At 36.1% G+C, this 26596-nt stretch overlaps 1 protein-coding gene across 2 annotated transcripts in view; it reads left to right on the top strand.

Annotated features, from left to right (window-relative positions):
• The window catches only part of Lrp1b (LDL receptor related protein 1B), a 1858137-nt gene that overhangs the window by 299714 nt on the left and 1531827 nt on the right, over nucleotides 1-26596 (top strand). The gene's annotated exons all lie outside the window — the stretch shown is intronic.

Below are 26596 nucleotides of genomic sequence, written 5' to 3'. Positions count from 1 at the left end.
AATACAAATATACACATAAACATGATTTGAATTGATTATATACATACATATATACATATATATGTATACACAGACATCACACGTTACATATTACATATAAGAAGATACTGGAATAATTATTATGCATAAAAGGAAAAGTACAATTTGGGGTTAAAAACAAATTAAGACAAATCTAAAAATCTAATATTGTGGGTTATATGTATTCCTTTATCTCACATATTAAAAATAAATTTTCAGGCTCAGTGAGTGAAGGCTTTTGTTGTCAGGCATGATTTGAGTTCCATCCTCAGAACCTACATAGTAGACTGAGGAATTTATTTCCCCTAGCTGGCCTATGACCTCCACCTTTGCACCCCACAAATGGAATCGATTTGAAATATTTTCCATGTTCAATGCACAAGACCATAAAAGGCTATTGGAATATACTTTGCACTGCGTGACAGTCACTAAATTAAGTGGAATAAGAGGAATTTGTTTTTGCTAAGTGCAATTCCATTTTTGTATTTTTCACCCTAAGAAACTTAAAAGAAATCAAGAAAATTACCTCTACCAGTAAAATGGCAATTGAGTTGATAATTAATCCTTGCTAAAGACAGCATCTGGCTTAATAGTGAAAAATTATTCAGTTTACTGATACTGCTGACCTTTTCACAAATTAAAGTGAATCCTCCAATTTTGGCAGCATGTCCCCTCAAGCAAAAACATATAGGAAATAATATACTGTTTACTTTAACTGTTAGTCATGTGTACTGAATCCTATTCAGCGTTAAAGGAATATGTTAGCAAATGACTTATTTTAAAAATGCATACCAAATAACAATTCTAATAAAGTTGATAAAGCACCAGGAAGACTCTTTTTTTTTGTAGTGACATTTCTTTTTTTTTAAATTTATTTATTTAAAGAATTTCCACTTCCTCCCCTCTTCCCAATACCCTCCCACTCCCCCCACTCCCTCTCCTCCTCCCTCACATTTCCCCAAGAGCAGTCAGGGTTTCCTGTCTTGTGGGAAATTCAAGTTCCTCCCCCCTCCCTCCAGGTCCAGGAAGGTAAGAATCCAAACAGGCCAGGTTCCCAGAAAGCCAGTCCATGCAGACGAAACAAGACCCAGTGCCATTGTCAATGGCTTCTCAGTCAGCCCCCATGTCAGCCACATTCAGAGAATCCGGTTTGAGCACATGCTCGTTCAGTCCCAGTCCAGCTGGTCTTGGTGAGCTCTCATTCGATCAGTCCTCTTGTATCAGTGGTTGAACGCACCCTTCGCGGTCCTGACTTCCTTTTTCATGTACTCCTTCCTTCTGCTCTTCATTTGGACCTTGGGGGCTCAGTCCAGTACTCGAATGTGGGTCTCCGTCTCTATCTCCATCCATAGTCGCATGAAGGTTTCATCTGGTTCTGCTTTCCTTGCTCACGATCTCCCTCCCTCTGCTTCTCGTTTGGGCCTAGGGAGTTAAGTCCAGTGTTCCAATATGTGTCTCTGTCTCTATCTCCATCCTTCGCCATATGAAGGTTCTGTGGTGACATGCAAAATACTCATCAGTATGGTTATGGGCCAAGGCCAGTTCAGGCACCCTCTCCTCTGCTGCCCAAAGAACAATCTGGGGACCTCTCCTTGGACCTGGGAACCCCTCCAGAATCAAGTCTCTTGCAAACCCTATAATGGCTCCCTTAGTTGAGATATAAACTTCCCTGCTCCCATAACCATTCTTCCTCCCTCCTCCCCATCCCACTCCCCCAAGCTATCCCCAATCCTCCCCCGTCCCCTCTCCCTAACCATCTCCCCTTACTTCCACCCCCCACCCACCGTGCACCCAAGTTTGCCTGGCAATCTTGTCTACTTCTAATATCCAGAAGGATAACTATGTGATTTTCTTCGGTCCACCTTCTTATTTAGCTTCTCTAGGATCACGAATTATAGACTCAAAGACCTTTAATTATGGCTAGAATCCACTTACGAGTGAGTACATACCATATTCCTCTTTTTGGGTCTGGGTTACCTCACTCAGTAAAGCGTTTTCTATTTCCATCCATTTGCATGCAAAATTCAAGATGTCATTGTTTTTTACCGCTGAGTAAAACTCTAATGTATATATGTTCGACACCTTCTTTAACCATTCTTCTATTGAGGGGCACCTAGGTTGTTTCCAGGTTCTGGCTATTACAAATAATGCTGCTATGAACATAGTTGAACAAATGCTCTTGTGGTTTGATAGGGGGTCTCTTGGGTATATTCCCAAGAGTGGAATTGCTGGGTCCTGAGGGAGGTTGACTCCCAGTTTCCTGAGAAACCGCCACACTGATTTCCACAGTGGCTGCACAAGTTTACATTCCCACCAACAATGGATGAGTGTTCCCTCACTCCACATCCTCTCCAGTATAGGCTATCATTGGTGTTTTTGAGTTTAGCTATTCTGACAGGTGTAAGATGGTATCTCAAAGTGGTTTTGATTTGCATTTCCCTGATCGCTAAGGAGGTTGAGCATGACCTTAAGTGTCTTCTGGCCATTCGAAGTTCATCTGTTGTGAATTCTCTGTTTAGTTCAGTACCCCATTTTTTAATTGGGTTAAGTAGAGTTTTAGTGTCTAGTTTCTTGAGTTCTTTGTATATTTTGGAGATCAGACCTTTGTCTGATGAGGGGTTGGTGAAGATCTTCTCCCAGTCCGAAGGTAGCCTTTTTGTCTTATTGACAGTGTCCTTTGCTTTACAGAAGCTTCTCAGTTTCAGTAGGTCCCATTTATTCATTGTTTCTCTTATTGTCTGTGCTACAGGGGTTCTACTTAGGAAGTGGCCTATATCTTGTAGACTATTTCCCACTTCCTCTTCTCTCAGGTTCAAAGTGGACAGATTAATGTTGATGTCTTTAATCCATTTGGACTTGAGTTTTGTGCATGGTGATAGATATGGATCTACTTTCATTCTTCTACAGGTTGACATCCAGTTATTCCAGAACCAGTTGTTAAAGATGCTTTCCTTCTTCCATTGTATACCTTTAGCTCCCTTGTCGAAAATTAGGTGTTCATAGGTTTGGGGGTTAATATCCGGGTCTTCTATTCGATTCCATAGGTCGACTTCTCTGTTCTTATGCCAATACCAAACTGTTTTCAATACTGTAGCTCTGTAATAGAGTTTGAAGTCAGGGATGGTAATGCCTCCAGAAGTTCCTTTATTGTATAAGATTGTTTTGGCTATCCTGGGTTTTTTGTTTTGACGTGTAAACTTGATTATTGTTCTCTCAAGGTCTGTGAAGGAGTTTGATGGGATTTTGATGGGGATTGCATTGAATCTATAGATTGCTTTTGGTAGACTTGCCATTTTAACTATGTTGATTCTCCCAATCCAAGAGCAGGGGAGGTCTTTCCATTTTCTGATATCCTCCTCATTTTCTTTCTTCAAAGACTTAAAGTTCTTGTCAAATAGGTCTTTCACTTCCTTGGTTAGATTAACCCCAAGATATTTTATGCTATTTGTGGCTATCGTGAAAGGTGATGTTTCTCTGATTTCCCTCTCTGCTTCTTTATCCTTTGTGTATAGGAGGGCAACCGATTTTTTGGAGTTGATCTTGTATCCTGTCACATTACTAAAGGTGTTTATCAGCTGTAGGAGTTCTTTAGTAGAGTTTTTGGGGTCACTTATGTACACTATCATATCGTCAGCAAATAACGAAAGTTTAACTTCATCCCTTCCAATTCGAATTCCCTTGATCCCCTTATGTTGTCTTATTGCTATTGCTAGAACTTCAAGCACTATATTGAAGAGGTATAGAGAGAGTGGACAGCCTTGTCGTGTTCCTGATTTTAGTGGAAAGGCTTTGAGTTTCTCTCCATTCAATTTGATGTTAGCTGTCGGCTTCTGTATATTGCTTTTATTATATTTAGGTATGATCCTCGTATCCCCAGTCTCTCCAACACCTTTATCATAAATAGGTGTTGAATTTTGTCGAATGCTTTTTCAGCATCCAATGAAATGATCATATGGTTTTTTATTTCAGTTTATTTATATGATGGATTACATTGATAGATTTGCGTATGTTGAACCAGCCCTGCATCTCTGGGATGAAGCCTATTTGATCATAATGGATAATTTTTCTAATGTGTTCTTGGATTCGGTTTGCCAGTATTTTATTGAGAATTTTCGCGTCGATGTTCATGAGTGAGATTGGCCTGTAATTCTCTTTCTTGCTTGTGTCTTTGTGTGGTTTTGGTATCAGAGTAACTGTAGCTTCATAAAAGGAGTTTGGCAATGACTCTTCTGTTTCTATATTGTGGAATACATTAAGGAGTATAGGTATTAGCTCTTCCTGGAAGTTCTGGCTGAATTCTGCATTGAAACCATCTGGTCTTGGGTTTTTTTGGTAGGGAGATTTTTGATAACAGCTTCTAATTCTTCATGACTAACAGGTCTATTTAGATTCTTCACCTGTTCTTGGTTCAATTTTGGTATATGGTACTTATCTAAAAAAATGTCTGTTTCTTTTACATTTTCCAACTTTGTGGCATATAAACTTTTGTAGTAAGATCTAATGATTCTCTGAATTTCCTCAGTGTCTGTGGTTATGTCCCCCTTTTCATTTCTGATCTTATTAATTTTCATGTTCTCTCTCTGCCGTTTGATTAGTTTGGAGACGGGTTTTTCGATCTTGTTGATTTTCTCCAAGAACCAGCTTTTTGTTCCATTGATTCTTTGGATAGTTTTCTGTGTTTCTATTTTGTTGATTTCAGCCCTCAGTTTGATTATTTCCAGTTTTCTACTCCTCCTGGGTGAATCAGCTTCTTTTCTTTTCTAGAGATTTCAAGTGTGCTGTTAAGTCTCAAATGTGTTCTTTCTCCGATTTCTTTAATTGGGCACTTAGTGCTATGAACTTTCCTCTTAGCACTGCTTTCATAGTGTCCTGTAGGTTTGAGTATGTTGTGTCTTTATTTTCATTAAATTCAAGGAAGACTTTAATTTCTTTCTTTATTTCTTCCTTGACCCTGGAGTGATTTAGTAGTTGACTGTTCAACTTCCATGAGTTTGTTGACTTCCTGGGGGTAGCGTTGTTGTTAAATTCTAACTTTAATCCATGGTGATCTGACAAGACACAGGTGGTTACTAATATTTTTTTGTATCTGTGGAAATTTGCTTTGTTACCGAGTATGTGGTCAATTTTCGAGAAGATTCCATGAGCTGCAGGGAAGAAGGTATATTCTTTCCTATTTGGGTGGAGTGTTCTATAGATGTCTGTTAAGTCCATTTGATTCAATACCTCCAATAATTCTCTTATTTCTCTGTTAGGTTTCTGTCTGATTGACCTGTCCCCAGGAAGACTCTTGACTGTTCTTTATGACTACTGTCTTGGAATTATAGGTTTAAAGTGAAATCTTTTAATTGGCAAACAAATCCTAGATAGAATTTTGAAATACTAGTATCTCAGCATAAAGTCAAATCAGTTATGGAAAGACTATATTTGAATTTCTAATAAAAATAAATAGAAACTTTTCAGAGGATAATGTGTTCTATTTTGTTGAAAGATCTTTCACTTATTGCATTCTGTGTGGATTAAGCCATATTTATCTTACTGAAAGATTAGGAAAGTTATCCTATTTCTCTATGTGAAAGTCCTAGTTTATTTAATCTGAGAACATATCTCATGTAGATTGTGAGACTTCTTAAATTATGAACATGGGTTTTTTGGAAAAATGTACACCATGATAACGTGGGATAAAATAAGGGGACAAAAGATGGAAGTGATTTTTAATTACAAAAAAATAAAGAGTTGGGGATAGAACAGTTGGTAATGTATTTGTTGAACAGGAATGAAGGACCGAGTTGAATTCCCAGAAACCACATAAAAATTCAGGACATAGTGGTGTGCATTTACAGTCCCAATAATTCAGATGCTAAAATCTCGAAGGCTCCCTGTTTACCCTACCTTGTGAGTCCCAGGCCAATGAGATATGCTGTCTCAACAATAAATATGAATAGTGATTGAAGTCTGACACCAGGTAATTCTCTAGCCTTTATATATACACACACTCTGTGCTCCTACATTCTTATACATGTGGATTCATAGAAATGTGTACATACACAGAGAGATGATTCAAATATTAAGGGGCTAGTAAACTGATAGGTTTAAAATCTGTCTTCACTCAAACAAATATTATAATAATCAAGTAAGCATACTGGGAATAATTTGCAAAGTTAAGGTAACTGAAACTTTTTTTTTCAGAATGAATAGAAAATTTAAATAATAATTAGTAGCAGTATATTGTAGGCTTCAATAGATAAAACATTATATTTTCCTTAAAATGGGCAGTCAAAAAATCCTTTAATGTCCCTAAATCATGCTTACTATATTTCTATGGCCTTCTATTGACTTTTGACTGAAATGAAAATGAAGAGAGTAATTATAAAATTTTAAATTATCCTTTGCATGATTGGAGAAAGACAAAAATTATCTGTTGCCTCTTCATGTTTAATGAGTACCTACTGTTTACACAAACCTATGATCTGCGATATCTTACCTTTAATTTTTTCATCTGCCAAGCAAAACCTCTGTTGCATCTTGTTCTTTTGTTTTATATCTGCAGTATTCATCTCCACCTACATGTATATCTACTGACATGTTCATACTTTTTCCCGCTGGCTTTCAAAAACTGTGAATATGCTGGATTATATATTATTGCAAGCATGCATAGAGCTTGTGCTTATTCATTTATTTTTCATGCCCTTACTTAAACAATTCAGCTTTAAAAATCAATTCTTTTTTTATTAATTTATAAAAATTTCCACTTCCTCCCCTCCTCCCAATACCCTCCCACTCCCCACACTCCCTCTCTTTCTCCCTCTCCAGTCCTAAAAGCAGTCATGATTTCCTGCCCTGTGGAAGTTCAAGTCCCCCATCCCCCAGGTCTAGGAAGGTGAGCATCCAAACAGACTAGGATCCCAAAAAGCCAGTACATGCAGACAAAAGCAGTCCCAGTGCCATTATCAATGGCTTCTCAGTCAGCCCCCATGTCAGCCACATTCAGAGACTCCGGTTTGATCACATGCTCGTTCAGTCCCAGTCCAGCTGGCCTTGGTGAGCTCTCATTAGATCAGTCCCCTTGTATCAGTGGGTGAACGCACCCCTCGCGGTCCTGACTTAATTGCTTATGTTCTCCCTCCTTCTGCTCCTCATTTGGACCTTGGGGGCTCAGTCCAGTGCTGCAATGTGGGTCTCTGTCTCAATCTCCATCCATCATCGGATGAAGGTTCCCTCTGTTCCTGACTTCATTGTTCATGTTCTCCCTCCTTCTGCTTCTCATTTGGACCTAGGGAGTTAAGTTCAGTGTTCCAATGTGGGTCTCTGTCTCTATCTCCATCCATTGCCAGATGAAGGTTCTGTGGTGATATGCAAAATATTCGTCAGTATGGTTATGGGCCAAGGCCTGTTCAGGCACCCTCTCCTCTGCTGTCCAGGGAACAATCTGGGGATCTCTCCTTGGACTTCAGAACCCCTTTAGAATCAAGTCTCCTACAAACTCTAAAATGGCTCCCTTAGATGAGATATATACTTCCCTGCTCCCATATCCATCCTTCCTCCCTCTTCCCCATCCCATTCCCCCAAGCTTTCCCCAATCCTCCCCTACCCACTTCTCTCTAACGATCTCCCCTTCCTTCCACCCCCACTCCTTCACCCCTCCCCCACCCCAGGTGCACCCAAGGTTGCCTGGCAATCTTGTCTACTTCCAATATCCAGGAGGATAACTATATGATTTTCTTCAGGTTCACCTTCTTATTTAGCTTCTCTAGGATCACGAATTATAGGCTCAAAGACCTTTAATTATGGCTAGAATCCACTTACGAGTGAGTACATACCATATTCCTCTTTTTGGGTCTGGGTTACCTCACTCAGTAAAGCGTTTTCTATTTCCATCCATTTGCATGCAAAATTCAAGATGTCATTGTTTTTTACCGGTGAGTAAAACTCTAATGTGTATATGTTCCACACCTTCTTTAACCATTCTTCTATTGAGAGGCACCTAGGTTGTTTCCAGGTTCTGGCTATGTTGCATTATTTTTACAGTATAAACTTTTGAGTTTCTCTCTGCTTCAAACATGCCAGTGCATGCTTCCACATGCATCACATACCATGCAGAACTTCCTGTAGTTTAGTGATAGACACCTAACTTGAATGTTGCGCCTCCTTAGACCCTTTCTTCTATGATGAATTTCATTCTTTATGGCACATCCACATGGGAACCAGCTACTTAACGCCTGATTCCAAGTGCAATATGTAGTCTTCTCCTGTTTGTCCTATTTAAGCTGTCTTGTCAAAAAATTCTCTGCAGTTGAAATTACCTCAATTTGTTAAACATGAGAAAAACACTGCTTCTCAGAGGAGCTTGGCTGCTTATGTTGAGTCTGCCCTTTGCCCACTTCTCATAACTGCTGGACATCCAGCTCTCATTTACCACCGGAAGGTCAGAAAGATTCTGCTGACATTTTAAGTTGCATTTTTTTTTCTTATACATGAAGTAGACCATCTGTCTCTTTTCTTCTTACATTAGCATCTATAATGTATAGATTATATCCTTAACATTTTCATATTGAGGTAAAGTCATTAGGTTGAATACAGTCGATATAAATCATCTATGTGGTACAGTTTAAATGCTGCAAACAGCATTTTCAAAGTTGTTTTTAACACCAACATATTAATGTGTGTAATTGTATGTATGAACCATAATACTATACTGGTTACCTTAACTTAATAACATTCACAAATGCAACACCCTTGATTTTAAAGTCGCAAAACAATCTGATTTAAGTAAGAACTGAGCTGTTCTGTTTGTACATTATTGCAATTGGAGCTTTCTCTTATGTGCTCAGAGTAGGTTTATCCCATACTTACTGTCCACTTTTTGAACATTTGTAACATAACCCATCCTTGTATTTAATTACATGATTACATCAAGTTGTCTTTGGATGAACTGCCTTAGAGCTTTCTATGAAGTTTAACTGCACTATACCTTTATCTTAAGAGTCCCCACGCACTGCATGATAGAATAGAGTAGTGTAGTAAGATCTTCTATTTTGATGTTTCAGATACCATTATTGTCATTTCTAGACACACATTTCTCCACTTTGTCTATTTTATCACAACAGTTGCTACGTTTGAAAAAAAAGAAAGATTACACTGTAACTTTTAGAAATAGGTTTTAATTTTTTTGTCTTTTTTCTCCTGTTTGGGAGTGAAAGAGCGTATACATGTTCATAGGTGTGATGGAGTACAATGTGTGCTATGGCAGGGTCACATGTGTGTCCCTGCAACTGGTGGCCAAAGATTGGGTCAAAATATTTTCCAACAACTCTTACACCTTGCTCTTTTAGTCAGTGTCTCTAAGATCCAGAGATTGCCAAATGTAACTGTTCTCATTGGCCACCTTTCTTAGAAAATTGTTTCTACCTTCTCTGGTAAGAATTGTGGGCAAGCCGCTGTGCACATCCAAACTAATCTGAGGTATTAGGGATTTGAATCCTGGTCCTGTTGATTATGCAACCATCATTTCAACAACTGAGTCTTCTCCAAATCTCCTTTCACAATTTTAACTTTTCTTACTTTTTATGATGGGCTATTAAGTGTCATTTAATTGTATAGACACTTCATTTTTATTGTTGTTAAATTTGGAAGGTTTAAAAAATGTAATTTGAAATGAAATTTGGAATATACCTATAATTTATTTTTTTGTATTATGGAAAAAGTTGATTAGTTCTCTTCATGGCTTAGCTCAAAACATAGACAATTTTCAATTTTCTTTAAGAAAGTTGTAGTTAGTATTCCAAAGATATTAGTAAAATGTTTAAATTCCTGGTATTTATTAAAGAAACTGAGTGAAGCCTTAATTATTGCCAACAATTCATTGGTGATTAGAGGTTTATTCACTTTGTGTCTTATCATTACTGCAAATACATAAAAATATATTAAGTATATTAGATATAATATGTTACATAATATATAGACATATATAATACATTCAATATAATTTATATATATATATATACACATACATACAAGTAGATATTTCCCAGAATGCTACTGACCTATCTAGTTCTCTTTCTTTCTCTCTCTTTTTTTTTTATTTGAGACAGGTTTTCTCTGTGTAGCTTTCGATGATGTCCTGAAACTTGCTCTGTAGATAAGGCTGGCCTCAAACTCACAGAGATCTGCCTCCTGAGTGTTGGGATTAAAGGTGTGCACCACCACTGCCTGGCTGGCTAAGAATTTTAAATATACCAATGGATGGTTTTAGGCTTTTTTCTTTCACTAGACATAATTCTTGTGACATCTATGTTGCCTATTTTTCCTTCTATGTTTTTAATCCTTTACCTCTTTTTTTAAATTTTGAGATGTCCATGTATGTGTACTATATTTATATTATTTTCCTCCTTCTTTTTCTTCCAATCCTTCTGTGTTCCTGCCACTGCTCCTCAAATCAGTGTCATTTTATCCATTAATAACTTGCTCAACCTGATGAGCTTCAGTTTTGTTTAGATATGTTTACACTGGATCTCATGGAATTGACTCAGCGGACTTATTCCTAGAGAAGTCTAATTCTCATATTCTCCACAACTATTAATTGCTTATAGCTCTTCTTCTGGGGGAGTATCCTTGTCTGAATCCTCCTTCCACACTGGCATAACAATGGGTGTTGTCACTGATTTTAGGTCTTATTTAGGTGTCCATATCATTAACATTTCTAGGGTGCAATATCCATGTAATATCTAGAAAATTTATTCTCAAAACAATAATAATCATTTTATACTCTAAGAATCATTTTCAGCACTTCTTAGGTTCCTTGAGCATTAGAGAGGAATTGTGTTGCAGATGTCTGAGCTAAGGCTGGGTACCCTACAGCCAGGTGTTCTTTGCATTTTCACCAGTTGTGGCTTTCCATATTGGTCTCTGATGTAAAAACAAGGTTCTTTGATGTGGGGTGATAGCTACACTACTCCGTGGATACAAGAATGAATATTTAGAATATATTTAGAAACTACACTGGATTTGTAAAGTGGCAATGCTAGGTTCTCTTTACCTTCTTTGGTTTTTATAAGAGATGTGCTAACACTTATTTTTTGACTATTTTCATTTATTCCTGCAATTTCATTAATTTTCACCTGTTTTCTTTTTTATTTTTAACACAAACTTATTTTACATACTAATCCTAGTTCCCTCTTCCTCAGTTCCTCCCACGCCCACTACATTCACTCCACCCCACTCCCCATCCACTCTTCAGGGAGGATGAGGGCTTCCATGAGGAGTCAACAAAGTCTGTCATATCACTTGAGGCAGGACCACACCCTCCCTGTTGTGTCTAGGCTGAGAAAGGTATCCCTCCATAGGGAATGGGCTCCAAAAAGCCAGTTCATGCACTAGGGATAAATACTGGGATTCCACTGCTAGAATCCCCAGAGCTGCCCAAACAACACATCTGTCACCCACATTCAGAAAGCTTATTTCCATCACATGCAGATTCCCCAGCTGACAAACCGGAGCAGTGAGCTCCCACATGTTTGGGGCAACTGTTATTTCCTAAAGTAGTATAGCTGCTAGTATACTTCCCGAATTCAATTAAATACCCACTTCCCTATACCTGAGTAAGACTATCGAATTAGAATAATAGTTTTCCACCTTCCTAATGCTATCACCCTTTAATATACAGTTCTTCATGTCATGTTGACCCCAAACTATAAGATTATTTTCATTGCACCTTCATAACCTTAAATTTGCTACTGTTAAGAGTTGCAGTGTAAGAATCCATGTTTTCAGACGGTCTACAGTGACCTCTCTGAAAGGTTCTTTTCAGCCCCTGGGCTGAAAACTACTACTTTAATTAAATACACTGGGTAACACACAAAAGGAAGATATTAAATCTGAGGGAGATGTGTCAAGAAATTGGATGGAGAAAATGAATAAAATTTATTATGTAAATGTACAGAACTCTCAAGATTTTAAAAACAATAATGTATCAAAGTCAAAATCTAACATATAAGGCAATATATTGCTTTTAATCCCATTTGAGTGCAAAGAACCAGAGGAGCAAGATGTTATCTACCTCAGCGACTCTCACTGAGCTACAAAATTAATACAGTTCCTATCAGCCAGCCGAAACGGGTTGGCATTCGTATCTTGCCAATATCTAGCTTCGGATGTTCTTCATTACCAAGGGCTTCCTTCTGAAAGGTAAACAAAACCCTGAAGTTGCTTTAATGATAAGGTAAACTTTTAAATTAATCCAATATAAAAATACTAAGGAGATATAGTCACCATTACAACATATAGCCCTCGATACTTAATATAGCTGTTCTCTAGTAAATGAAAACTTCCTAATGTTCAAAATAAATGATTCTACTAAGTTTGATAATTTCATAAACACACCCATTTATCACTGTGGTCACATGTCTGAGTACGCTAGTTACAATGTTTCAGCAGGTGATATGTTAGGAATACTGCATGTGAGACATCTCCTCTGTCACCTGACTTGTTCAGTGTGAACAGTGTTTCTTCTTGTTATCACCTGTACACGCTGAATCAGTTTGATGATCACTCACTTGCCTGAAGTTTTGATTGTTATTCAATGCTAAAGAACACCATATTTGGTGAGATGTCCATCAATCTTACATCCCAGGACAAAAGTCATATTAAGAGGAAAGCACTAATAGCAATCCAGATATGATTCTACAAGAAAATAAAAGATTGGAAGATTGGAGAACACACTCGAGAAATGTAGGCCAAAAGCTCTACCGCAGCACATAAATATAGAACAAGGGAAAGACTTTCATGTTTTCAAGTTTATCACTCAATTGTGTATAGTTATAAATTTTGATTACATAGCAGAGAAAAGCACCTAAACCTTAACCCATGCATCACTTTGAAAATTATGTTTCTATAAAACGTAGCTATATAGGTGAATTATGTGAAGCATTATTTTTAATTTTGTAAAATTTATATGAATATCACTCAATATGCCCTTCCATCTTTGATACAGCATCCATAATTACCCTTGGTCCAACAAAATCTTTTATTACGAGTCTTGACTCTATTAAACCTGATACTGTTGCTGAATGATTAATAAGCTGCTTTGCCGCAGAGACACATGAATACCAAACATGTCTATGAGAAGCATCTTACTTGGGGTTGGAACCCAGTCTCTTTTTGAAAGAGGAAAATCACCATCACCACTGTCACCGGTCATCCTCATCAGCATTACTTATACCTCTTACTACATTTGGATCAGCATTTTGATAAAAATAATTATGATTTCTTACCATGAGAAAATCAGGTTCTTTGGGGGGTATCCCAAAGAACCAAAGAGTTACTAGATGAAACAGTCATTCTAAGAACCATCTTGACCTGTACTAAAAGATATGTACCCAGAGATCTCTGGCTACTTTCATGATTGAACTCTTTCTCAGTCAAACCACACACACACCACAAAATACAGAGGCTGAACCTTTGCCCTAGCTCCCCCTGCACCTGAAGGCTTCCTTTCTCATTTCTCCATTTTTGTTAAGTAAATCATTACTTCCTTCAAGTTTGTGGCAAACTTGGCTTGACTTAAATGCTGCAGCCTTATTCATACTCCATACTCCAACATCCTTTCCCCCTTTTATTCCTTCCTTTTGACATTGTTGGAAGTTGATTCCAGGGAGCAGAGAATGGTAGGTTTCCAGGCAGGAAAGGAATCCCACAAAGTGAAGAGAATGAAAATATAATTCAGATTGACTTTTTTTTCAACCTGCATTAGATCTCTGGGAGTCTGATACCAGGTGCTTTATTGTAGACATATTTAAACAGAATAGAATTTGAAAAAGGGTTTCCAGGCAACAATGTTTCAACAAATCATTCCAATTACAGGCACACGATAAAGCTTAAGGTGTGACTACAAAGAAACTCTTTTACAACAGTGTATATAACCATGAGGGTGGGTTCTACAACTAAAAGTCCTAGAGTCTAATGTGCTCTAATGATAACATAGAGGTCAGCAGGCCATAAAGCACATGTAACATAGCCCTAATGATGTGTAATGGTCTAGAAAGGGAAGAGTCTGGAATAATCATTATGGCGAATTAAATTGAGTTCTGTCCCTACAGATAGCCAAAGGTGGGTGAGGTCAGCCTCCACGGAGAGCAGAAAGGTCAGCAGGTTGAGAACAAAATCTACTCCCAGCATTCTAGCTAGGAAAACACGTATTTTATCTCCTCCATTAAGAGGAGACCCATGTGTATTTGACATTCATAGTTTCTTTAGTCATCGGTCGATGAAAGGACCTTTGTACCTCCAGAACATTAGGAGGAAAGCATTTGTTTTGTTGTGCTTGCTTTTGGTTGTTTGTTTTGGAGGCAGGGTCTCGCTTGAACGTCCGGTGATTCTCCATTTTTTGGTCAGCTGCAGTGATAAGACTATAGGAATGTGAAGCCCCACACATGAAGATTATTGAATCCTATAATATAATTCTGGAGTGATTAGCTTAGTTTAGGTTTTGTTTTCTTATCTTTCCGGTCATAAATGGTGAGAAAAAGCACTTACTTGTGGATTGTTGTAATCCTAAATTAATTTCATTTGCATTCATTTCTTTGATTTCAAGTAAAGATTTTATCTGTGCTTTGTATTGGGTCAGATCTATTGTGCCTTCTTGTTCAGCAAATTAGGCTACTCATGCAATAGGATTAAGCAACATAATTATTTATAACTTGGTATCAGTAGAATATTATGCAGGTTCATTTTCCTTTTAGCACAATGCAGAATAGATTTCTTGGACTTTCATGGGTCCCACAACTAACATTGAAATCTAATGTTGAGTAAAGAAAATGACCACCTCCCCTCCTCTTCGGGATGTCATTTACTGAATGTCAGTGGGAAGAGTACATTGTTTTGTTATCTCTGATGACTGGCATCAAACATAAATTATTAGAAGAATCTCAGTGTTTATAATCTTCATCGCCTAAATGAATTCAAAGCCTCCCCTGATAAGGCTCCATCTTAATGTCTGCCTACTATACTGTATTTATGTGCGTGATCCATATATACAGTATTTATTTGCAAGCTCCATGACCCAGGTTTGTGTGAAAAGAGCAAGTTGTGTGCCTGTGCCAGACTCTTTTCCTCGCTTGACTGGCATTCTTCCTTAAAAACATCAGGTGGGATCCTTTATACTTTCATTCATTTATCTTCTGGTTCAAACTTAGAAATCCAAGGTCTTACAGTTTTTGTATAGCACATTACTGACAATTATACAGGTTATGAAAATGCTCTCAACAGAATAAAGCAGAAATAAATGCTAGTTTCAAGGTTTAGTTTTTTTACCAACTTCAATAAAAAATTGTCTTCAATATATTTAAGAATATGGCAATCCAACTGAATTATAAAGCCCTCTATGCTCTACAAAGTGAATAGATTTCTGACTAAAATAATTCCAGCCTGTCCATAAAATCTACTTCCTCTACTGAGAGAACACATAAGTAAATTTCATCTTGAATATCTGTAATTTGTATATCAGTCCTCAATTATTAAGTCATCAAAGAATGCTGAAGCATTTAGACAAAATTCGGAGAAAGCCCACTACTAAGGAATAAATGAGTCTGTGTACAAGAAGTCAAATATCCCAACATATCTACTTCAAATGGGAGATACATTTAATGAAGGGTTAACCATTTTTCCATTCATATTTCATTTCCCAAACCAAATCGAAAAAAAAAGACTATACATAGTTTAGTGAAATGATGAGAGAATAGAAATAAGCAACCACAAAATTATACCTGAGGTATAGAAATATAGGGCAAGAAGTCTGTGAAATAAGCTGATAAAATTATCTATAATTGATATCATGTTCCCCATGGTAAAAACAGCCCCCGCCTTGCATATAAGAGTAGGTTGTGACCTCAACTTTGTAGACATTTTATTTTGTTCGACTCTCCCCTGAGAATGGGCTCATCTCTGTTTATTGTGCCATAAAGATCAGCAGTAGCAAAGTTTTATATTTCTGCGTCTTGCATTTGTACCTTAGAGGGAGTTCTAGAGTTGATCTTGGAGAATGAATGTGTCACGTGAATAAGTAATAAAAGTAGAAAGCTAAGGGTTTCAAGTCAATCTTTTCTTATTGTCCTGAAGCTGTGAGAACCACTGTGATCATTCTCCTGACATTTTGTCTGGTGTTGTATAGCTCCATGATTTTATTTGGAACATGTCTTGAGTTTGTTTAGAAATAATTGATTTCTTATTTGCTTTGTAACTCAAGACTATTGAAGCTAATGAAGTAGTGATGTTTAATAGACCATTGCTTTAGAAGATACTCACAGTTTCTCCATCTACTTACCTGTCATCTCTTACTTTCAACTACTCTATACTGACCACACTATGTGCTCCAGTTTATGCAGGATATGGGAGAAAATGCTATTTCATCAAAGAACTTTACTATCTTGAGGGACTATTTGGTATATATTTTAAAAAGTCAACTTTATCATAGGATGTAAAACATTAAAATGCCAAAAAAATCCCGTGAGTTTAATTTTTGTTGTTGTTTTAGGGTCAGGGATGTCCTTAGCTTGGCAATGATTTTGTCTTCAAAATTACATATTTTACATAAATAATAATAGCATATTTTCTCTAGAGGCTTAAAGAAAAATGGAATGAATTTAGGGTGGCAAGCATCCCCCAATATGGTTGCACATATAGTATGAAGCTTAGGAAAAGGGACTATCTAGAAAGCAATAGTATTGAGGAAAAGAAAGCAAACAAACGAGAAAAATGTCTTTTTCAGAGGCTTTCTTTTCCACAGTAGCATGTATAAAGTCACCTGCATAGTCTTTGATCCTCATGGCTCCTGGAACAGCGCTATAACTGCATCTCTTTTCTGTCTGTTTCCATCATGTCTTCTCATCATTTTAACTTCGGCTTTCTTCTCCAGACCGACATTAGCTGTTCTGAATACTGCGAGCCTCAAGCTAAATCCGATTTCCCTAGCACCTCTGCACTCTCCAAATAATGATTTGCTGAGAACTCAAGAACATCATAATCTCTTTTGAGTTCAATGTAAAGATATACATGTAATTACTTTATAGAAAATAATTAGGAACAAATGTATCGTTAAGTGTTCCATTTACAAAAGTTATGTTTTTATGTAATTTAAATAGATTGGCAATCTACATAACCAAATCTAAAGATTATTGGAGATGTGCTACAAAATCTTTTCTATTAGATTGACAGACCTAAAAAGATTACCCAAGTTTAGTTATTTTTAATAAGATGTTCTTTGATCTTTAAGTGTTCACAGTCAGTATAATTACATTGTAATTAAGATAGCAGTATAAAGAAATATTAACTGCCAGTGTCATACATGACAGTAATATAAAATTAATTGATATATGAGTTACAAAATTATACTGTAGGGTATTACGTGAAGTCCTAACAGTGATTCCCGTGCTCCATCGGGTGACAGTTTTAATATTTCCTGGAGATTTTAATTTTATCTGTTTCAGCTGCATGAGCCCTTCCTGCTTAAAGGAATGATTTCAAGAAGCACCAGGAAACCTTATAAAGAAATGAAGGGAATCAGAGGAAATTAATTTTATTTGCCAGCATTTGTCATATGTGTACACATATTTTCTCATCTTTTCTATATTGATAATTTACACGGTTTACTTACAAAAGTGTTAATTGAATCACATAAAAATTTTCAAATACTTTGAAACCAAATTTATTCTGTCCTATGTAATGGTCCTAGTAGGAATTCCATGAGGTAGGCTATAGTGTAAAGGCTGCTGGACGCTTACCTTTCTATCACTGTTTCCACTCTGCTTTCAAACATGAAACTTTCTAGTTTAATAGGTAAATGGAAAAGAGTATTCTTTCTCCAAATAGACCAAAGTTTAAACATGTACTTCTTAACATATACATGGAACTTGTCCAATTTCTTCATGTCATGTTTCCTCCCAAAGCAAACACATTGTTCTTCCTTTTGATTTCTCTTGGGTAATGAACAATATCCACTATAAAATGGTCATGCCTAACTCTGGTAGGACATATATATAATACTATGTAAACAGAAAAATTACACCCATTTATACTTATATGTAGATATGTCCGTACACATGTGTGCTGCTCTACACATATATTTATGATTAAAAATAATATACAAATATCACACATATCTCATTACCTTAGATCCCATATCCTACATTATAAATGGTCTTTGATTTAGAAAATCTTATCATCCTTTCAACAGCATCCTAAATTTTCTTTAAAAAAATGTAAATAGCTTGCTTATATGTAATACAACCACAAAGGTGAAATAAACAAAATACTCAGTTGTAGGAATTGCTAAAAATATATTTCTTACACAGTATGGCTAATGTTTTATTCTGTTATGTAGTTTAGTCAGTCAATTCCTTTTCAGGTCTTTTTGCTAAGTAGATGGGTTTTGTTTTTCAGTTAGATTTTAAATCCCATTGCCCTCCTCCGTCACTCCCCCTGTGACGGCTTTGATGGAGTGTTTTTCATTTAGGGAACTTGCAGAATCTATGGCTAAGAGACAATCTTTCCCTAGATGGACTTGGAAGCTGAAGAGTGGAACTGATTTGGATATTATTTAAAATAGCTATGTCTTTGCTGTACAGTTGACTCTCATGCAAATATTTCCTTCTAGGACCTATAAAAGTTGATTGATTCAGATCAGAGTAAATCAGCCAACCTTGGGAAATCAGTAATTTATGATCTCTCAGATCAGTTTATACACAAATGTTCAAAGTTAATATTTGCCTGATAAAATTTAATGTGCATACTGCATAGGCTCACCATGTATATAATTAAATGAATATCATTTTAAGATATGATTGAAGTAATAAAACAGCATGGTGCTATGGTGCTTCTTATAACAGGATGTCCATAAATATTTTTAATTTGTTTTGAAAGCCCCCAAAATGTATTTAAGGGAAATAATTATATAAAACACAACAAAAAGCACCAAATCTCCGATTATTTTCTCTTATCATTTTCACACTGTGACATTTGGTCAAATGCTTATTCACCTCCTGTGTCCATGCTACCAATCACCAAGTTCCTTCCTTAAAAATGATCTCTCTATTTTTGTTTCTTGGTTTTCACATCTGTTTACATCATCTGCCTAAATAACATAAGCAGCATTAGACAGATGTGCACTTACTTATTGGTCAAATGAGGGAGCAAACAGTATGGCACCAGAAAAATTGCAAAATAATTGATGAAAATTTTGTTCCAATAAAATGATATCCTACCATAAGCTTTTGCAGTGTCTACGGCTGCTCTTTGTGTATCAATCACTGTGTTGAACAATGTCCTCTCCATCAGTTAATCCTGTAGATCTCATGTTTCCCATGCCTACTCAAGCAACGCTCTTTAAAGGTGTGAAAACAAGAACATGAACATGTTCTCCATAGCCCATTCTAAAAGATAAACCAAGTCAACTCCCAAGGATGCTATCAATAAAAGTAGGTACTATTTTGTTCCATGTGGGCAAATGTTAATAATTTTCAAAAACAAAGAGTTAGCACACTACAACATTTTTGTTCAACCCATAACCCGGCTTGCTCCTAACTAAATCTGAAAAATAGCAACTAAGTTGTAGGAATACACTCAACTATTGAATGAAAAAGGTCCCCAAAGGGTATGGAAGAGCTTCAGCATCAAGGAATAGGGTAAGCAATGACTGTTGCAACTTTTTCTTGCATTTTTAAATCCCACATCCTCTTTCACAAGGTTTGGTAAACAAACAATAAATATGAACGTTCTTCATTCTTACATATTCTACAGTAATTTAGACATGTATATTAAATGCCATGATTCCTCACTGCTTTTAAGTAGCTTTTTTTTATATAACGTGCTCTTGGAGTTCTTTCTCTGCCATTTTGTTTCTATGAAATCCTGTCTCGAGGTTTATTTCTGTAAAAAAATAAAATGCCCAGCAAACATTACAATGTAGTTTGTATATACCCTTTAGATTCAATTGCTGCTTTCATATTCATCTGGCAGTGTTCTTATTTTGAAAACATTACCCTATTATTACTTTCCTGAGTTCATAGTACTGAGCAACCACTCAAAGGGAGTTGAGTTTTCTTAATGCTGCTATTTTGTTTGGTTTTCTACATGGACATTTTGAAGTTTGGTAGCTTCTTCTTCCCACCCACTATGAGCCTCACCATGTTTCCCGGTCTCTGAAATTAAAGTCAATGAATAAACTTTGTCCTGGAATTACAATTCCAACGGCTTGCATACCTATCCTCAAGTGTCATGTTTTTCCCACAACTCCATATTCTTAAAACAGAACTCCTTAACTTTTATTATATAATATTTTAAGACTGTTTTGTTATTATTTAATGTATATGAGCATTTTGTGTTCACATTTTTAATATGTAAATGTATTGAGAGCATATATGATATCTACAGAAGTCCAAAGAGGAAACCAGATTCTGTGGAACAGGAGAATGGTGTGGTTATAAGCTACGGTGTGAGTGATACAGATCAGAACAGGGTGCCTTGCAAAAGCAGAAAATGCTCTTAATCACTGAATCATCTCTCCAGTCTCTTCCTTGTTTAATTTAGTGATGAATGCACTCATGAAACAAACAAAAAAGAAACCAATTTGCACAAATACAGTAAATTTTTAAAATTATTCATATTGATGCTTTACTGTTGTGAGTTTTCAGTCTGAAATAGACCTTTCTTTCTGTCTGTAAAGCACTTTTACAACGTTCCAACCCTATTCAATATATGACTGAATATATAGTAAAACGTTGATTAATTTGCCTATGTACTTCAAGAGTTCTTATCCTTTATCTAATCTTCAAATGGCTGACACACAACCTTACTAGAACCTTCTTTAGAACATTATTTAGAAATGCATTTAAATATTTCAGTATCTTTATCTATTTATTAGATGAGGTAAAAATATTTACTCAAGAGAACCACTGCTTTTCAAAATACGATTCTTGCTTGGCTTGATTTTATGGGTGTAGGATAAAATTCTGGGCACCAGATATAATTAATTTCAATTTCTGGACTATTTATAGTTAGCAGAATTTTTAAATTTCTTGATAATTGTTTAATATAACACTAGAATTTGTGCGTAATTCTTCCCAAGTGTTTATGGTCACAAAATAATCCATCTGTTTGAATATATGCCAAATTATCATTTCAACTTCTGTTATTCAAGAAATACTTAAGGAAGAGAAATAATAATAATAATGATAATAATAATCTAATTTAGAAGATGATTAACTAGAAGTAGTCCTTATGTTCCTTTAGACTTACGTTCTAGGGAGAAAGACAGACAACTGAGCAATTTTCAGAACAAACAGTAGAATTTTATGTACTGTGAGAGCAAAAATAAGGAAAAACACAGAACCCAAATTTCTTAGAGGTGGCGTTTAAATTGAATCACAAGGTAAGTCATGTATTAATAAGAAAGTAGGAAAAAGTAACTTGAACAAAAGCTGCAGAATCTGTCGATACACTGAAAGCAGAAACTACACATGCAATGAAAGAACACAAGACAAATCATTGTGAAGATAGCTGTCACATATGCAAAGGAATGACAAGGTAGTCAGTAGGAAGCCAGGACTAGAGGTCCCTCTCCAAGTTGGGGCACTTGCTTATACATTCAGCTTCTGATAATTTGAGCAGGTAACTTAAGGTGTTTGAAGGGTATATAGATCTAAAGAATTTTTGAGAATGGTATTGAAGGTAACAAGCAAAGCAAAGGGCAAAATATCATTCCTTGTACTATGAAAGTTGAGAAGGTAAATGAAAATGGGAATTGAGAAAATACTCAGTCAGTAAAGGAACCTAAGCTAAGGCCTGACAACTTGAGTCCTATCTCTGGATCACCAAAAGTGGTAGGCCATAGCTAATTCCCAAGAACTTTCATCTGACTACTACAGGCACTCCTTGGCATATATAACACACACTATAAAATAAATAAATAAGTAAATTTTAAATCAATGAAAATGAGTTACTTATTGTATGACCATGATAATTTTGGGAGTCTTACTTGAGAGAAACAAATCTGTATTATATTTTATGTGCACATACTGGGACAGTTTATGTAACTCTCAGTTATTTTTATGTGTACTTATAAATTTATCACTATTCTGTATTTGTCATCATTCTGCCATATACATATGGTACATAATTGGCTTTGATACAGTGTGTAAGCATACTCCATATGAGGACAAATAGGAGAAGAGTCAGCTATCAGGTTATACTACTAATGTGCTTGCTCGAATCTGGACTATTTTGGTAATAAAACAAACAGACAAAACTTACAACAATCATTGAAGAGTAGAGCTAGATCTTAGCCTCAAAATTTATTTCAAATATTTCTAAAAGAAAAGTGTAAAAATGTTTCCCTAAAATCTCAAATCCTGTACTTTCTATAGTCCTTTGGATGTCAAGTGCTGAAATATAAAGAAGTTTCTGTGAGTTAATGATCATAATTTTCAAACTGATCAATATTCAAGAGAAAAAAATATTAACTTATTAATCTCTCATTATATTATGATTAAAATGTAATTAAAGATAATATAGCTGAAGCAAATATAGATAGAAAAGATGTCTTAGATATGTCAGTAATTTCCTAAAATAATTTATTTGAAAATTAATATATTTATCTTTCTTATTTTTAAATTTGAAATGTGATTTTTATCACATTTCTAAAAATGTTCATTATTGTATTTACATTTCCACTTAAAGACTTGTATTCCTCCCTTAAATCTTCAAATCTGATTTCAAAACAGTGAAAAGTCATAGGTTACAACACTGGAATTATTCCTGGTGGGCGCCAATGACCAAATACAACCTTAAAGGAACCCATGGAAGAAGAATCTATGACAAGAGCCTAGACATTTTCTTCAATTGTGCTTTCAGATAAATAAAAGTTCTAATAATGTAAAAATAGAAGTAAGCATGAATGATACATCCTGTTGATTGAAATATAATGCAAAGGAACAGCTTTAAAGATTAGAGTTCTTTATTATATAATTTAGAAGCAGAGATACTGAAATTCAGGCTTCACAAACTTCCACATGCCTAATATAACCTGAGTCCCTTTACAGATTGCATATATGTGGATCATAAAACCAAGAGTACAAACAAGCAGCAGAAGATGATATATTAGATAACATATTGGGCAATTTTGAGGCAGATGATACCTCAAAAGTGATATTTTGGAATTTTTCTGCATGAAGTCTGCTTGGAATCTTGCTCCTCCAAATTCCTCACTTATTTTTAGAATTTGAATATGTCCATAACTTGTTAATAAATAAATTGGAACTATGAAATGAAGACTCAGTACTCTAAAATGACATGCGAAGTATATAGTAAAGGCAACAGTAAACTCTATGTATAGGCAACTTTGTTACCTGTCGTCATTAACACTTTACATAGGAAGTCAGGAATTTATCAATGTGTTAGGAAAGATTACATCATATTCAGATATTCATCAACTTAATGATTTAAAATATGTATTATATAAATTGAATTATTTAAGGGCAATTTCTTAAAATATGCAACAATATCATATTTTTGACAGGAGTCCTTAATAGAACACCACAACTAATCAAAATGCAGAATTTTGGAGCCCAGTCTCAATAAGCATATCTCCAATAAAACTACTACACATAAGGCTGAGGAATCATTGCAGAACATGGAATGGAGAGATTTTAGGAGTCAGATGATCAGGGAGCTTTCTGTGAGATTGTGCTTCTAGTGTGGTCAGGGGCTACATCCATTAAGTCTCATCAGCATGATTACCCAAATATGAACTTAAAAAAACAACAACAATAGACATGACAAAGTGGTCAGGGAACAACTAAGAGTCTAGAACTGCACAAAGAGCTACAGGTCACTAAGGAATGCTGAGATTGAAATAGTCTTCCCCAGTAAAGAACACACCAACTGGTTTTCCAATACCTAACAGTTAGTCCAGAAAAGTATAAATACAGATACAAGTAACATAATACAAGCTGAACAGATTATATTTGGAAATATATATGTACATACATATATGCCTGTGTTAATTCAGAAAAAAGACATGACTTTGAAAGAAAACAAGGTGGGGTGTCTGGGAGGGCTTGGAGGGAAGAAAGGGAAGGGAGAGCTGATATATTAACTTCAAAAATGAAAGTTTAAAAGAAAAATTTTGCCATATAATTTTAGAGTTTGTTTTTACTGCGGTGTAGTTTATATTTCCAGAGTACTTTAAATTTATTACAAATTTCCTACCTATAAGTTGAATATTCAAAGTGCACATTAGAAAACAGTAACAAACAATGTAACACCATAGTTAGATTAAAAGTGAGTGGATCCAAGGATCACAAAGACTTGAGAAGGATATGAAACGAAGCCCATGGTTTCGATTACGTTAATGATCGTTTCCTGCAAACTCTAAGTCAAAGAGAAAGAGTTAAACCTTTTGTACTGATTTTGGGCTCTGAACAACATTGTGTTCAGAACGCAGGTGGAGTGGACTGATCTGAGCTGATGTTCAGTATTCCAGATGAGCTGAAGAAAGACTCAAATCCACTGGCTTGTCTGAGAGAATAATGGGAAACTGATTTGTGACAATGTTCTGTCCTCTGACTTGCTCAGTTTCTCTTCACTTTTAAACAGATTTAGCTGTGAGGAGGTGGCTCCACAGCTCATCGGGTCGGGCGTGGGGTCAGAAGACTGCTTCTCTGAGTTGATTCTCTCCTTTCTTTCTGCGGATGTCACTCACGTAATCAGGTTTTACAGCAAACACCTTTAACCACTGGGCCCTCTTGCAGACTCAGAATTTCTCTTGCTTCAGTTACATCAAACGTGAGAGAGGTACGATGTGTTACGCTGGCGATTTTTAAGTAGGTATTGATGTGAAAAGCCACTGAGTTCACAGTTTGCATCAACGTTTAAACTACTGAATCACTTTAGCAAATGCTCTCTGTGCATAGCTGTGACCAGAGACAGTGTTTTGCTCTCCCAACCCCCAAACCCGAATAATCATACAGAAACTATGTTAATCATGGCACTCTCTAGCTATTGGCTTAGGTGTATTCCTAGCTAGTTCTTACATCTGATGTTAATTCATTTCTATTAATCTGTGTATCACCACAAGTCTGTGGCCTACCACTCAGGTTCCAGTGTCATCTTCTACCAGCTCCATGGTACCTCTCTGACTCCACCTACTCTCTAGCTATAGCTCTGTTCAGATTTTCCACCTGACTTTACTCTGCTAAGTCATTGGACAACACTGATTATTCGTTAACCAATAAAAGCAACACATAATGCAGAAGGACAGGCCACATTTCATAGCTGACAGCTGTTCTGTAGGCAGTAAAAATTCAGATTAAGCTGTCATTACTGGTCTCTGGCATAAGCATTTTTAAGGAGTTGATAAAATGCTTCACGATTGAACAGGTTTCAAGCAAGTTCTTGCATGCATTCTGAATTTCAGTATGTAGTGGGTGATTAGTTGGACACAGGATGGAGGTATTGATTAGCTGATGACAAGACTTTCCAAAGCTCTCAAGTGACACACACTGCCACATAATGAATAATAAGCGTGAAAGATGCTGAAGTTGAACGGTGCAGAGAACGGAAGGCAGGAAAAGCACTGCTTGCCTCAAAATTTGGAAATCTACTCATTGACTCGTAATGGAAATTCATTTTTTGGATTTATTTTTATGGTTGGGATTTTTCATTGGACCCCTGGCTCCCCAATAAGTGACATGGAGACTTATTAATAATTATGAATTCTCCACCAGTAGCTTAGGCTTCTTATTAATTAGCTCTTATAGCTTAAATTCACCCATATTTATTAATTTACATGCTTCCACATGACTCATGGCTCGTTATCTCATCTTCTACACATCTTGCTTCCTCTGCATCTGGCTGGCATCCCTGCCCTTCTTCTTTCCAGCTTTCTTTCAGTCTGCCTCTACTGCCTAATGTCGTCCCGTCTATCCAATGGCCAGTTAGCTCTTTATTAAACCAATGAGAGCAGAACATCTTCATAGTGCACAAAAGGATCATTCCACAGCGTATTTTCTCCGTAAGTCCTCCACTTACCTTGCAGTGTTTTAATTCACATCAGAGTATGAGCACTCGTGATTCATTGTATTAAGAAAGTGCATAGTATGAAATAAAGTAATATAAATATAAAATAAATGAAACAAGATATATATGGTTCTCCTTGGATTTGATCTTCCTTACCAAACATTTGTAGCTGTTGTTAGCAGAGTTCTTTTCAAAGTGATTAAGATGGGGAGTTTGTATACATCTGAGTTGGTAGCAGAGTCTTTATAATGTGATTAAGATGGGGCATTTGTGTAAATCTAAAAATATTTCTAACATATTAAAATTACGGTCTTGTTCTGACCTTCATCCAAAATATCTGGACATAGAATGTACTTTTATTTTTTGTTGTTGTTGTTTGTCTGTTTCTGTTTTTCGATAATATAAATCTACTTCTTTTCACAGTGTTTACTTAGAAAGCTGAATAGAGAAGAAAATGAGTCATAAATTTAAGCTGTCAGGCCGCACATGGCAAGCACTTGACTGTGGGCCTAGGCCAGTA

This window comes from Myodes glareolus, chromosome 21 (assembly GCF_982192425.1).
Source record: "Myodes glareolus chromosome 21, mMyoGla1.1, whole genome shotgun sequence".
NCBI classification, from domain to species: Eukaryota; Metazoa; Chordata; class Mammalia; order Rodentia; family Cricetidae; genus Myodes; species Myodes glareolus.
This window is presented reverse-complemented; position numbering and strand designations above follow the sequence as displayed.